This window comes from Bombyx mandarina, chromosome 12, assembly GCF_030267445.1.
Source record: "Bombyx mandarina strain Sakado chromosome 12, ASM3026744v2".
NCBI classification, from domain to species: domain Eukaryota; kingdom Metazoa; phylum Arthropoda; class Insecta; order Lepidoptera; family Bombycidae; genus Bombyx; species Bombyx mandarina.
Genome location: NC_143219.1, coordinates 4,856,455 through 4,872,407, shown reverse-complemented (window position 1 = coordinate 4,872,407; position 15,953 = coordinate 4,856,455).

Genomic DNA, 15,953 nt, shown 5'->3' with positions numbered 1-15,953 from the left:
CTAGCGGCCCACACCGGCTCCGCTCGGGACTTTAACAAAAATTTCAACGATATTTGACTGTTTTATTTTTTCAAATAAAAGAAAACTTATTGCGGCGTAACTATAATAGTTAGACATATACTGTCGCGACACTTTTTGTAAATAATAATGTGTTCTACAAAGTCGTAGTACATTATTTTATTCTATCATCAATAGTTTTCGCAGGGCACCCGATGTAAAGAATATTTAGGGTAATTTTTTTACACCTAGGGTTACATTATTGAAGCTTTATTAAGGATCCCTAATTTTTTTCAAAAAAGATTATAGCCTATGTCACTCGGGAATAGTGTAGCTTCCAAACAGTGAAAGAATTTTTCAAATCGATTCAGTAGTTTCGGAGCCTATTCAATACAAACAAACAAACAAATCTTTCCTCATTATAATATTAGTATAGAAGTATAAATATAGAAAAGGCCCTAAATAGAAAATTATGGAATAATAGTGTAGCTTAAAATGATTAATCACATGCTGGCAACGAGATATGAGTGTGAAATTGTTTACATTATTTACTGAACGTTTGCCAAAGCTGCCTGGTTTACCTACAGTTGAGATACTTAAAGTTACGCACCCCAGCCTTATTGAATGAACTCGCTTAATTGAAAAGATGTTACAGCGTCTTACGGTTTTACAACATGTAAGGTGACCATTTTCGAAGCCGATGACGAAATAAGTTTTTTTTGTCGATGGCGAACTATAAAGGGCTGTTACCTTCATCGTACCGTATAGTACAAATTACATTAGACCATTCACCCTGACAGGGACATGGCCCAGCCGTTGCCCGCTATTCTAAAATAAACGTGAAACAAGCGTTAAGCATAAATATTTATGGTCTCATTAATGATGCGTTGTCGGAGCTTTATAAGCCCACTATGAAAAGTCTCTCAAAAAGTGCTATTTTTAATACGAGTGGTTATTATTTTCGTTATAAGAGGATTGTCAAAAAGTGTTATTCATTTATGCAAATATTAATATGTTGGAGCTTTTTTTAATCGAAGTGTTGGAGAACACATTTCGGCAGTAGTATTAGACTTATAAACTTTAAGCTTAAGTTTAATGTGTCGCGAGTCGGCAATTTAAAGCAAAGAAAGCTGGCGTTCGTATTCCCGCGTAACAGGAATTCTTTTATGGCCGTTAGTCAGGTCATGCTTATTTGTTTTACAGTGCGTGCAGTAAATAGGTAGTGATTGCCGGTTTTTTATCGCGTTCTTATTTTACGTAGCTAATCGTGAGTGCATAGACACACTCGAAACTTTTTTCTTCTACCTTCTTAGTCGTAAACTCTTGACAGAGTGGTCGTGGTCATGCTTCACCCGAATCCTGCGATACCGATGCTCTCGCAATGCGACGCCATGTGGCACGATGTTTCACAGAGAGAGAGAGAGCAATCATTTATGTTGGAGTGAGCTTAGATTCGAGTGAAGTCGTCGTGCCCTAATGAAGTCGTCGTGGCCTAAAGGATAAGACATCCGGTGCATTCGTATCTTGTGATGCACCGGTGTTCGAATCCCGCAGGCGAGTACAATTTTTCTAATGAAAAAATAACATCGTGTAATAAAAATCAAACCCGCAAAATTACAAATTTGCGTAATTACTGGTGGTAGGAACTCTTGTGATTCAGCACGGGTAGGTACTACCACACTGCATTTTTTTTGTCCTACCTAAGCTGATGCGCCTTGAGAGGCTATATCAGCGTCGCCTTAACTAGTAGGTGAGCTCATGTGGCTCAAACCTGATGACGTTGCTAACACGAACCCTAGCAAGAGCCGTGCTTCGCAGAATCTACCAACGGATCGGAAACGCGACCCACTGAGAAAATCCGGCGAGAAACTCAGTGTGCTGTGTCTGAGGGTTCATTTACTCGCCGAGCCCTTCGTCGGAAGCGACGGGTTCGACTAGAACGATGACCGGTGCTTGAGGTACCTAAAAGCACCGTTAGTGGATCGTGAGGATCCGAAATGACGTGTTTGGGGTGACGTTGACTGCTTTCCATTCTGTCCGCAGGATCGGGAATGTAGTTACCAGCGGCCACGATGAGAGGGTTCTCGTGTCGTGCCGCTTTGGGCTCTAAGTCCAGGTCGTAATGGAGGTCGACGTGACGAACCACGGAGTTATAACGGCTATCCTGCAAAAACGGGATTGATTTACTTGGAATGATTTTAAGTTAGTGCAGGCTGCGGGTGCGAACACTACGCTTACATAGGTTATAACGGGGCGTATGCAAGTTTTGTAGAGTGTCACCTTATTTCTAAGGGTCAATTTACTTCGCCTATATATCATGGGGTAGAGGTGTCCTAGTATGAAGGCGGCACGGTCGCGTACCGTCTTTATGTGGGGGCGGAATGTCATCCCTCTGTCGAGGGTGACGCCTAAGTATTTGACCTTCGGGGCCCACGGTTGGTCGTACATGATGATTGGGTGAATGGCGGAGGCGGAGGTGTTGACGCGCCTAGTTAGGAGTGGGATGCTCAATGTGGCGTTCGGAGCGCGACCCCTTTTGAAGAGCACCGCCGTGCTTTTCGTGGGGTTGATGTCGATGCGCCACTTCCGGAACCACTGTCTCATGGTGGTAGCTGCGGTCTAGAGTCGCCGATGTAGCAACGATTCTTCCTACACGAGTAGTAGATAGCCGTGTCATCGGCGAAGAGCGCCAGATGGGTCTCCGGAGACCGGAGACTACCACCCTGCCTATTTCTGCCGTGATGCAGTAATGCGTTTCGGTTTGAAGGGTGGGGCAGCCGTTATAACTATACTTCAGACCTTAGAACTTATATCTCAAGATGGGTGGCGCATTTACGTTGTGGATGTCTATGGGCTCCAGTAACCACTTAACACCAGGTGGGCTGTGAGCTCGTCCACCCATCTATGCAATAAATAAATAAAAAATTGCATTTCGTTTTGAATGATGGAGCAGACGTTGTAACTATACTGAGACCTTAGAACTCAGAAAATATCTCAAGGTGGGTGGCGCATCTTACATTGTAGATGTCTATGGGCTCAAGTAACCACTTAACACCAGGTGGGCTGTGAGCTCGTCCACCTATCTATGCAATAAAAAAACAAAAATAAAATCTCAATTCTCACTTAAAAATTTGTAAATGCTAATTTTTTCGGTGCTATTCCTCAAAAATTTACACGTCTTTTATTATACTTGAGTCGCTTGCTGCGAATGTTTTCTATATTAGCCATGGTGGTCGAGCCCTCATTTATCAACCACATGACAGACGGCCCCGACTGGTCTTAAATCGCCACTCGACACGTCAACAGCTGCAGAGTTTTCTGATGGTCCACTTTCTTACACGTACAGAATTACATGAAATACGAGGATACAGTAAATGTATACTTAAAAAAAAACCAGTAGTTTTGATGTATAAAAAAAAGAATCGACATCTGAAATTTACTAAATACTACACTTGACGCAAAATAATATATGTAGGTACAGTAACGACGAAGTTGTAATTGAATTGGAATCATTATTATTCAACCCTTCAAATCGAAATATGTACAAGATTGCTTTGAGGCATAAATGGAGCTCAGGAATATTACTCATCTACTTTGTGTGTATTTAATGGCGATAATTGAAAAAAACGGGGATGGATTATTTAAAAAAAAGTAAATTGTTGATATATTTTGGAATTTCCTTTTTATATCTACCTTCAAAACATACGATGACTTTGCGGTAGAAATATACAAGAAATTAATGTATGTATCACTTTAAAAGATATATTATTTCCGCTTAATTCATTTATATACTTTTAGTGTATTGGTCAGTTTTGGTACTTAGCTATCTATTTTCAATTGCACATTTTATCACCATTGATCCTATTTTGGATTCTATTTGGAAGGAAAAAGTTAGCTTGGCGTGCACTGGTGTTTGGGTTCCTAGGTATAAAGATAGCATCGACTTTTTACAACTTTTATATGGAGTTTCCATCCCGATATACATCACAACTTTCACATATTCTGCAGTTCTATGACTTCCTTTCAACTTTGACATGATCCAACGTCCAACTGGTCGTCTCAGGCTGCCTTTTCTAATACGAGGCCGTCAGCGCAAAAGTAACCTAAACCACAATTGTTCATATTCGTGCTTATTACATGATTTAAAACATAATAAATTTTGATGCAAAACCGGCCTATCCCTAGTTTCACCCGTAGATAACAGATGGCTTTGTAAACATTTTGTTTGCGCGTTTTGTTTTTGCCTGCGAAGCAGTGTAATAGTAAATCCAAACTTTGTTATCTCCATACTACTAACTATGGTAAACTTAAGCCACTTTTGCGCTGACGGCCTCATACGTGGCCAGCGCTTGCCGCAGTGTCTATTGACAGTTCCTTCTGTTATAGCGATAAGAACTGATATCCGAAACAGGTTCCTTAGCAAAAACAAAAACGTATGTTTTTGCCTATCATTTCGAATCACGATCCTATTGAAATCGAACCAACGAACAAGTCAATAGAGATTATTCTAGAATAATGTTAAAGCATGTAGGCATCCAGTTTAACGCTTGTTAACTTTCGAAGGAGGGATAAACTTTTACCTAACCATGATTTATGTGTAGGTAAAAACCCAAGCCCGGTTTCCAGGAGTTGATTAATTTGGAAACTTTGAGGAGGGTTCGGGAATGCCCCGAATCAATCACACGTCGATAGGTGTCGCCACTAAATACATTTCACGGTACCATCTTCGGATTTTAGTTTGAAAATAAATAGGTAAAGTGTTTGTTACAACGCGACGGTCAAACATGAATCCGATAGTTATGTGAATTCGCATCGAAATCCGAGATGTAAATTATATGCAAGCTATAGTTCAGTCTTTTTAGGGTCCCGTTGTCATATGACAAAAACAGAGCCCGTATATGGTGTATGTCGTATTTGGTAGATCTTCAAATTATCTTATTTGGGAACAATTTAGAAACTTCTTCCTAGTCGTATACTCTTGACAGAGTGGTTGTGGTCATGCATCAGTCGGATCCTGCGATACCGATGCTCTCGCGATGCGACGCCATGTGGCACGGTGTTGAGCAATCATTTATGTTGGAGTGAGTCACAGATTTTATGAAGTCAGTCCATCGTGTTGAAGATCGTCCGCGAGATCTTTTGTCATCGACTTTGCCTTATACCACCAACCATTCAATGGAGTCTTCATTAAAGCCATCAGGAACCAATTGGAAACATCAGCTTATAAATAAAATTCCTATGAAAGTAAATATTTTGGACTGTGCGTGTGTGCGTTGAGTTCCAAAATCACAAAATCTAATTCATTATATGTTATAATTTAAAATTATAATTAAGCCCCGGCTTTAAAATTTATCAACGTTTACTTTATCGTTATTACAAAGCCCACAAGTACAAAGTCCTATAAGCACATCCTCTTTTTTTTGGTTGAAATGTACCCTTCGGCCCTGCTATTAACAATGGACACTATTTACTAACATGATACATTTGTACCTAGATGCCGTGTTCGTTTAATGATCAGAATTCCATTTACTTTATCACGAAGCCTGTATTCGATTTCCGGTCGGAGTATCTTCGTCGAAGAAATTTGGCCTGAGCACCCGTAACAACGTAGAAAAATCTAGGTTGGAGTTGTGGAATGTGAGAAGTTGAAATAACTTGTGCAAGAAATATCTCATATATTATATGCGCTCGAAAATACTGCGACAGCGGATAAGTTCTGATTGCTTCGCGTCTTGACATCTCCAATGTCCACAGCAATGGTGATTGTGATACAGGTTTTTTTGCTAGACCGCGTTACCCGGTTATCTATACTATCTATACTAATATTATAAAGAGGGAAGATTTGTTTGTTTGTTTGTATTGAATAGGATTCGAAACTACTGAACCGATTTGAAAAATTCTTTCACTGCTTGGAAGCTACATTATCTCCCAGTGACATAGGCTATAATCTTTTTTGAAAAAAAATAGGGATCCTTACTAAAACTCCAATAATGTAACCCAAGGTGTAAAAAACTTTACCTAAAATATTCTTTACGTCGTGTGCCCTGCGAAAACTATTGATGATAGAACAAAATAATGTACTACGACTTTGTAGAACACATTATTATTTACAAAAAGTGTCGCGACAGCCTATGTCTAACTATTATAGTTATGCCGCAATAAGTGTTCTTTTATTTAAAAAAAATAAACAACGTCGTTGAAATTTTTGTTAAAGACCCGAGCGTAGCCGGAGCGGGCCGCTAGTAGTAGATAATAGTCCACAAAGATTGATTGAAAGACAAGATCTTATTAGCCTTCAAAATAAAATAAAATAAACTTGTCAAATTCAATGACTCTACATTGTAAAGAACCAATATACTTTTAAAACAGTACATCGATAAAGAAGCGAACACATCAGTGTGTAGTGCCCATTCTTATTCAAGTGGAAATGCATTACCCTTTGTGATTTGACATTCTGGAAGCATGGAACCCCTCGTTTGCATTCGCTTTATACGCGGAAACCCTGACGGCCATTAGTTCCTGAGCACGAAGATTTCGTGTCATATTATACGAGTTAGTTTTCATGCTGACTATACTGATTCGTAGATCTAAATATAAAAGGTTTTTGTGGACGTTTCCGTTTTATTTCTTTACAATATTTGATATTGCTTGTATTTGAATATTTTTTCATGTTTTAATTACCACTAGTTTTCGTCTCGAAATTCGACTATGATCACTTATACCTTAAGAAAGTGGCAGGAAGACATCTTTTTTTGTTTTTCTTTTGTTTTATACTACTCCCGTTATCGGAGTATAATTCATTTTTTATAAAGTTTATATAAAGTTCATTTCAAGATATTGTTGTTATGCATGTATGACACTTACTAATTAACATCTGACGAATAATACTCATCTACACAATTGTAATAAAAAATTCGTATCTTCTTTTCCCACCCAGCTTTCTATAATGATTACCAGCGATTTTCGTGGCAATTATAAGTAGTAACAAGTATATACTTGTTGCCATCGTTCGGTCTGTGTTTTTAGTGAAGCAAACTTGCATTCTTATTTAAATGGCGGACTAGCTGTTATTCTGATCACATAAGGTTGAAAGTTCCAAAGACGACGGTAAAGTAAAATAAAAATGTCATTTAATATGAATCATGTGTCAGTATGGTCTTTTGTTAAATTATTCAATGTTACTTCAAAATTAATTTAGCAATGAATAATTATGAAGCTCTGGTCGTGTTTAATTTAAATTTTCATTCACGCTATCGTGGGTCTCAATTATCTAGCCACCACCTTGTAGGAACAAAGGGCGGATTGAGGAACCTGTAACCCATTGTCAGAAATCTGAACTAGTTCAATGTATTATTTGCTTAACGGAAACCCCTTCGGTATTTAGATACGTACATATATTTAGTAAAAGGCAGTAACATTATTATTGGATTATTTTCATTGTTTACGAAGGCAGACTACTATACGACCCACATAATGGTGAGTTGGCTCCTTCATTTATGGATACCAGCAATGGCTGAGGTACAGCCAAGGTGTTGTGTATCACAAACATTTAGATTTTTGGAACGAAGTTCCTTATGGGACGATGCGGAGGGGTACCCTAACCGGGAAAAATGTCCGTAACGTAAGATGTTTTCTATTTAGTTTGTTATCAACATAATAAAAAAAGATGTATACCCGAATAATTATTGTCTTTATATCTCAAATAAAACTTAAAATTAATATTTTTATAAAAAGGAACTTCGTTCCTATCCGGTGTCCCACGACACCACACATATTTTTTTTAATTGTATGAAAGTGAGGTCTTATTCTATCTACATTGCCGGTGCTCGTCATAGTATCGGCAGAAAAACTATGGAACCAAAACGTGTTACAGCAGGTCAACTTTGACCGGAATTTATACTGTCCTGCTATTTCGGTAAAAAATAAAACAGGCTCCAGGCGTACTATGAAGTTATTATTGACACCAAAACAGTCGATTAGTTGATCGGCTTATTGTTATATTGCGTTATCATGCGATGTGACTGACTTTATCTTGTAATATTTTCTTAATAGTAGGTGAATAGTTGGATCTAGCTTCGAAAAAAAGCAAGATTTCGACCAATTTGTGTGGAAATATGTGTATAGGAGCTACCTACTTGATTTTATCTAATTAATTTTAAAGAGGTCGTCGTGGCCTGAAGGATAAGACGCCCGGTACATTCGTATCGAGTGATGCGACTGAATCGGTGTTCGAATCTCGCTGGCAGGTTTTTATTGAAACAAGTACATAATAAATGTTCACAAATGACTTCCACAATGAAGGAAAAACATCGTGTAATAAAAATATAACCCACAAAAATTATAGTTTACGTAATTCTTAGTGGTAAGGCGACTTGTGAGCCCGCGTGGGCAGCTATCACCACCCTGCCTGTTTCTGCAGTGAACCAGTGATACTTTTGGCTTGAAGAATTAGGTAAAATGGCTGCCTACTGTGAAAAACTGAGACTTAGACTTAGAGATTAATGTCTCAAGATGAGTTACGACATTTACATTGTTGATGAACATGGGCTGCGGTAACCACTTAAGACCAGGTGGGCCGTGAGCTCATCCACCCATCTGAGCAATAAAAAATCTAATTTAAAATGCATTGCACTTATATTTGTACACTCTTAAACATGGAGATCCTGTTAAAATCAGAAATACGTATAAATCATTTAAATGATAATAATCACAATAATCCTCGAGAAATTTCCTTGATTAATTATCTTTATCAAAATATTTACGAATTAAATCATTGTTTTCTAGCATATCAATCGACACGGCTTATTAAAGCTGACAAAACCGAACTTGGAAAATTTCGTACAATTCACTTAACGAAGTCGGTCAAGTTCGGCTCATTAATTGGTTCCGAAAAGTACGAACGAAGAGACGATTAAGACATCGATTTTCGATTCAAGTACGATATTTATTACATTTAATGTAGTAATAATGTTTCTTCGCTCTCGTGACATAAATTTTTGAATAATGCCGGAAGTTTTATCATTTTATTCATCATATTAATTTTTAGATGTTCATAAGTGAGTTTCATTGTGATCGAGTAAACGAATGCTTAATTTTTTTATTATTCTATTAATTAGGATACAGAATCTGTTAGAGTTAAGAAAGAAATACTTGTTTTTTATTTATTTATTTTTTATTGCCTAGATGTGTGGACGAGCTCACAGCCCACCTGGTCGTAAGTGGTTACTGGAACCCATAGACATCTACAACGTAAATGCGCCACACACCTTGAGATATAAGTTCTAAGGTCTCAGTATAGTTACAACGGCTGCCCCATCCTTCAAGCCAAAACGCATTACTGCTTTACGGCTGAAATAGGCGTGGCGGTGGTACCTACCCGTGCGATCTCATAAGAGGTCCTACCACCAGTAAATACGCAAATTATAATTTTGCGGCTTTGATTTTTGTTACACGATGTTATTCCTTCACCGTGGAAGTCAATCGTGAACAATTGTTAAGTATGTATTTCATTAGAAAAATTGGTACCCGCCTGCGGGATTCGAACACCGTTGCATCGCTATATACGAATGCACCGGACGTCTTATCCTTTAGGCCACGACGACTTCTTCAAACTTCAAACTTGTGTTCCGAGTCGAATGATGTCTCCTGTCGAATCATTACAATAGTGAATGAATAGTATTTGTATAAATAAATAGACGTATGACCCTTTCTGACGGATCATTGTTTTTAAAGCATTTCTTTTTTAATCAGTGAAATCATCAATTATCAGTTAATCATCAATTAACAATAATACATTCATTTGCAAAATAAAGAAACGTCCTGATATTGTTTTCAATTAACATTATATTCAAAATACTTAGTCTGGCCATAAATACTGTTACAATTAAAAATAAACAAAATATTACATTTGAATTTGTCATTCAATTGGAATCTGTCATTTTTATATGATTGCTGATTGAGTTTTCTCATTTTGGCGCCAATACATTGTACAATATTTTGCGATATTAGAAAAATACCTTCTCCGGCACTATATATTAAACTATTTTCACCTGAAAAGTGCATCACAACACACCAATTATTAACTTATAAAGAATTACCTCAATCTTCTTTAAGCATAGCTAACGGTTTGTAATGTGCTGTGTAAGCACGCTAGTTTAGATACAAACTTCTAAAGATTAAAGATATCGCTCTTGAGATCATATAAATTTATACATATACTTAGTCTGGCCATAAATACTGTTACAATTAAAAATAAACAAAATATTACATTTGAATTTGGAATCTGTCATTTTTATATGATTGCTCATTGAGTTTTCTCATTTTGGAGCCAATACATTGTACAATATTTTGCGATATTAAAATGGAGTGGGGTGATAAAGAGAACCGAATTGCTGTGATTGCATTACACAAAGTAGGTATGGAGCCAAATGCAATTTTTAAAACCCTCCACACGCTTGGTATTAGTAAAATGTTTGTGTACCGGGCTATTAATTGGTGCAATGAGACCTCCTCTGTTTGTGACAGAAAAAGACCTGGCGTCCACCTAGTGTTCGTACGAAAAAGGTGATCAAAGCAGTAAGGGAAAGAATTCGAAGAAATCCTGTCCGAAAGCAAAAGATTTTATCTCGGGAGATGAAGATAGCACCTAGAACCATGTCGCGTATTTTAAAAGATGACTTAGAACTTGCAGCCTATAAGAGACATACTGGTCATTTCTTAACTGATAATTAAAAAGAGAATAGGGTGGTAAAATCGAAACAACTACTGAAGCGGTACGTAAAGGTAGGTCATAAAAATTTTTGCTTACGGATGAGAATTTTTTTACAATTGAGCAATATTTTAACAAACAAAATGATCGTATTTATGCTCAAAGCTCTAAGGAAGCTTCCCAATTAGTCGACAGAGTGCAACGTGGGCACTATCCAACTTCAGTGATGATTTGGTGGTGTATTAGCTATGAAGGAGTGACTGAACCATACTTTTGTGAAAAAGGTATCAAAACATCGGCACAAGTGTATCAAGATACCATTCTTGAGAAGGTAGTGAAGCCCCTTAACAACACCATGTTTAATAATCAAGAATGGTCCTTCCAGCAAGACTCGGCGCCAGATCATAAAGCTCGGTCTACACAGTCTTGGATGGAAATGAACGTTTCGGACTTCATCAGAGCTGAAGACTGGCCATCGTCTAGTCCCGATCTTAATCCGCTGGATTATGATTTATGGTCAGTTTTAGAGAGTACGGCTTGCTCTAAACGCCATAATAATTTGGAGTCCCTAAAACAATCTGTACGATGGGCAGTGAAAATTTTTCCCATGGAAAGAGTGCGTGCTTCTACTGATAACTGGCCTCAACGTTTAAAGGACTGTATTGCAACCAATGGAGACCACTTCGAATAAGCTTTTTATACTTTAAATTGTTTTATATTTATGTATTAAACTAAAACACTGTAAAAGTAATAAATGCTATTTGCCCTAGAATTTTTTTTGTTTTCTTTTGTAACGGTATTTATGGCAAGACTAGGTAGATAATTATTGGAATTATTGGATTATTATATTGGAGGATCTCGAGAAGCTACGTCCAGCGGCTTTGTTTCATTTTCCCACATTTGTGCCCTTTCACAGATATTAAACAGTTAATAAACCACCGTTATTAAACATTTAAACCTGAAGAAACACTAAACAGACAAAATAAAACAAATCACACAACTTCACTCCTCGATTTCCCGCCAAAAAGTCCATATCGCTATGAGAAAAAATATATAGAAAGTGCAATAATTTAAAAAACTATACATTCAGTTCGGGTTACATTTATGCGTAAAGTTCTAGTACTTGCCAACTTAATTTTATAACCAACAGTTTATCGGAATGTATATATAATATATCGGAAAACTTTCTTTTTAACATTTCAGCTACCTCGCTTAACCTTTTCATAGACAGGAGGGCGACGAATAAATCAAGTAACTTTCAGGACACGTCTTACGGCTTTCTAAGCATATATTTATGAATAAACGTGAAAATGGCATGTTTGGAACTTGGAAAATTGAAATAAATTCCGCTTAATAAGTTTTTGTCCTGCACGTTGTGACTCACAAGAGATCCCACCACCAGTGAGTGTTGGATGTACTAAGTTTTTGTTGCATTACGTCATTAGGTAGCACAATTTCTTATACGAATTTATGAGCGTTTAACGCAAAATGACAATTTACAATTAATTGCTTTGAAATCCTTGAAATGATAATTAAGAAAATAATAACACGATATGGTCTTCAATTTCTTTGAAATCGGGACAAATAATTTCATATCACTAAAATTTATTTACGTCATTGGCAAAAAGTAAACGCTATTGCAAAAAGAAGAGAAAAAAAGCTATTTAAACTAGTGTTCGAAATTTAATCGTAATCATTGACAGCTAAAATTCGATTTATTTTAAATATGACAAAGTTGTTTGTTGGAATTGAATGTTTTCTTATAACGTTAGGGATAAAACTGTTTTCAATTTTTTTATTGGTGAGACTAAATCTCGTCAATACCGATGTTGACAACACCATTAGTGGCCAATCGTTGTCTGCCTTCGAAGTCAATAAAAAAGAAACTTAGCTATAGCTGATGATAAATGTGGTTTTAACCTCTATGTTTCAGTTTGACGGGCAGGATAGTGATCTTTGAAATAGAATTTTGTACTTAATCCCTCAAAATACAAGGTGGCGTGTAAACGACTGGTCCATGTGTGCGTTTGGAACTTGGTTCAGGTTATACAAAGCAATGCGCAGGCCGTAGGAATATTTTTGGCGGTGCGGTAAGCCTACAAAACAGTCCAAATCGGCGATACAGGTTCGTGACTCATCTGTATTTATTTAATTAAGGACGAGGACGGGAAATTGGAATACCTATGGGGTTTCTCAAAGGATTTTCGAGTGGTGTCATTGTCGTCAACTCCTCCCGATATTATTGAAACAGTACTGACATGAAGCCCTGAAGCGAAAATTAAAATGGAAACAATGTTTGATAGAAAATAATGTTTTTAGAGCCGCCTTTTAAATCCTCTACAGCTTCAAGGAGGATTCATTGGATTCGAAAGAGGCGGCGTTACAATCGTGTAAATGCTAATCTAAAAACTATGTAAAAAGAAAAAAGGCGCTCTTCTACAGGCATTTACGTTAATGCATTATTTATTTTTTATTGCTTTTTATTTATTATTGCTTAGATGGGTGGACGAATTCACGGCCCACCTGGTGTTAAGTGGTTACCGGAGCCCATATACATGTAGGTACAACGTAAATGCGCCACCCACTCTGAGATATAAGTTCTAAGGTCTCAATATAGTTACAATAGCTGCCCTACCCTTCAAACCGAAACGCATTACTGCTTCACGGCAGAAATAGGAGGGGTGGTGGTACCTATCCGTGCGGACTCATAAGATGTCCTACCACCAGTAAAATGGGTTCTAAGCAATATTCTAATAACGGACTCGTAAAAAACAAACAAACAAACAAAATCATAACACTATGTGGACGCCATTTACAGAATCCTGCTGACAAAAGAGCACATAAGCACATACATTTGTAAGTTTATTTTTAATGTCGGATTAAAAATAGAAAATTTACAATGCATCGAGTAGTTTTTGAAGATAGAATCAACCGTTGCATTATTTACGAAATTTAAATCATATATCAATGAATTTAACTCACCCTCAAATTTATGAGGTGAACTGTAAGTGAATTTGGACATCAATATTCAAGGCATACGATGCACTGTGATCCGTGAGAAGTATTTTGTGATTTTATATGAATAGGTACATTTTCTGCAATATTTCGTGGCTACGGTCAATGAAGAAATCAGAATGCGCGGATCGCAGGTATCGATATAATTCAATTGAATTTATACAATGAACTTCATTAGGCTGTTTTACTTAGTTGACTATATGCATTGCATTTGTGCCATTGAATAATTTATGTATCCATACACTTGTTCAAACTGATATGAAAATTCTATAATACGACCTATCCATTGCCGAGAGTACAATCACATAACTATGAATATATTATATATTAATAGAAATTCCAAAGGCGTAAATAGGTATAAATTAAAATAAGAAATTTGGTAGCCAGAAAGGTTAAGAAAATTTTGAATTTGATCCATAATATTAAATTTGTTTTATTAATAATTCGAAGTAAAGGAAGAAAATGCCGAGTTGTAGATTGGATTGTTTTGCATTATATTGTAGGATTTAAATGTGAATGTACATGGGTCAGAGGCAGCTTTGAGGTAATTTTATCGTGGAAGAATTATATTATTGAAATGTTGACATACAACGTGTGGGAAGGAAGCAGGTAAATCGTGAGTCGAGTGGGATCTCACGCTAATTAAGAAATGTCCCTCTTTGAACACACGAAGTTATTATCTCATTAGAAATTCAGAGAGTTGTTCAAGGACTTCCTTTAAATTATAAATCAAATGGGACTATGAATTCTAATTTAAAATTTTAGAGCTTACTGGCTCGTTTTCAATTCTTTCTTCAAGCAATCATCTAGACATTTTATACACAGTATTTACATATCAAAGTATTCCTCCTATTATTTACTATTACGTTAATTATATCGAATATTGTAACTAACGTTGTTTATTACTAATCTCATTTCAAGTTTTATTCGAATTAGTATTTAATTTCCAAGAAGTGTTCTAGTTCGCAAGCAGTGTGGGCCTGTCTCATAGTTTTAAAATTATCAACTAAAATTAAAACCATTTTACCTCGAAGTACTTCGGCGCCGGGACGCAGACAACTTTCCTTGTGGTCTGCCGTTCCGCAACAAAGCCGAAATTAGTCCGTGAAACGAACCGAGCTCATTCTTTGGGAATTTCCTTTAGAGTTGTAGACTTTGAGGCCGGGATGTTGGAGGTTACTGTAGTTTAATCTGACTTAAGTATTAGTAGTATTGATCAGATTGTGACTATTTATTGTGGTTAAATATCAATCCGTAAATCTAAGAAAAGAAATAATATGATCAGGATCTGACGATTTTTCGTCGCTAATTGTGCTTAACGTCATTTTGGATGTTGTAACGATATTTTTGTTAAATACCATAAGTATTCACTAGTTATACTTATACATATAATATCGTATGTCCACAAACCAACCGCTTCCAACCGCTATGTAAAACCAACAGCTTCAACTTAAGGAACTTATCATAAAGCCATTTCATCAAAAGCAAAAGAAAAATGTAGTTGCAATATTGTTGAATAACTCTCCGACTAAAGTTACGGCTGACGCATTTTTAAATACTCATTGGTATTTTAATCAATTTTCTGTTGGTACAGAGGAAGCTTTAAACGCGGCATAGTCTCGAAGCAAGCGATCCTTTCTTAGTAATTATCTCGTATTTAATCCGTGTAATCTTCGACGGATTTATTGAGGCAGTGAGCTTTTAATTTCAAGCTCGATTTCTACTGTACGAAATGAAAATGCCTATGAAATGGTGGTGAGGTATACTTATTAATTTTAGAGGGTCTTGAAACCGAGATTCCCAAGATTTAGCTGTGTGCTGTCGCGGTAAATATTCTGCGAATTTCGAAGAGCTAATTTGATATAAGATGTACATATTTTACATTCGAAATATCATAGTCATATTTTTGTTGTTATTGTCCTGGTTGCTGCAGCTTAGTTCACGTACTAAGTCGGGTTTGTAAATTCAATAGTATGGTCTTGAGACCATCGAGATGGAAATCTATACCATCTATCCTAGGCCACAATAAGTTTGTTATCATCGTCCGATATCGGTCGCCATTGACAGTGAGTGCGGCACCTTTCGCATCATCGAAGAAATAAGGGCCGATGATACCGCCGGACAACCATGTAGCGTTCCATGGTGAAATGTCACAACAAAATATGTGTTCATGCCAAATTTGGCAGTTAGCGCTTTACCATGATGGCCGCTATGAGCTGTCAAAGTTCGAGCA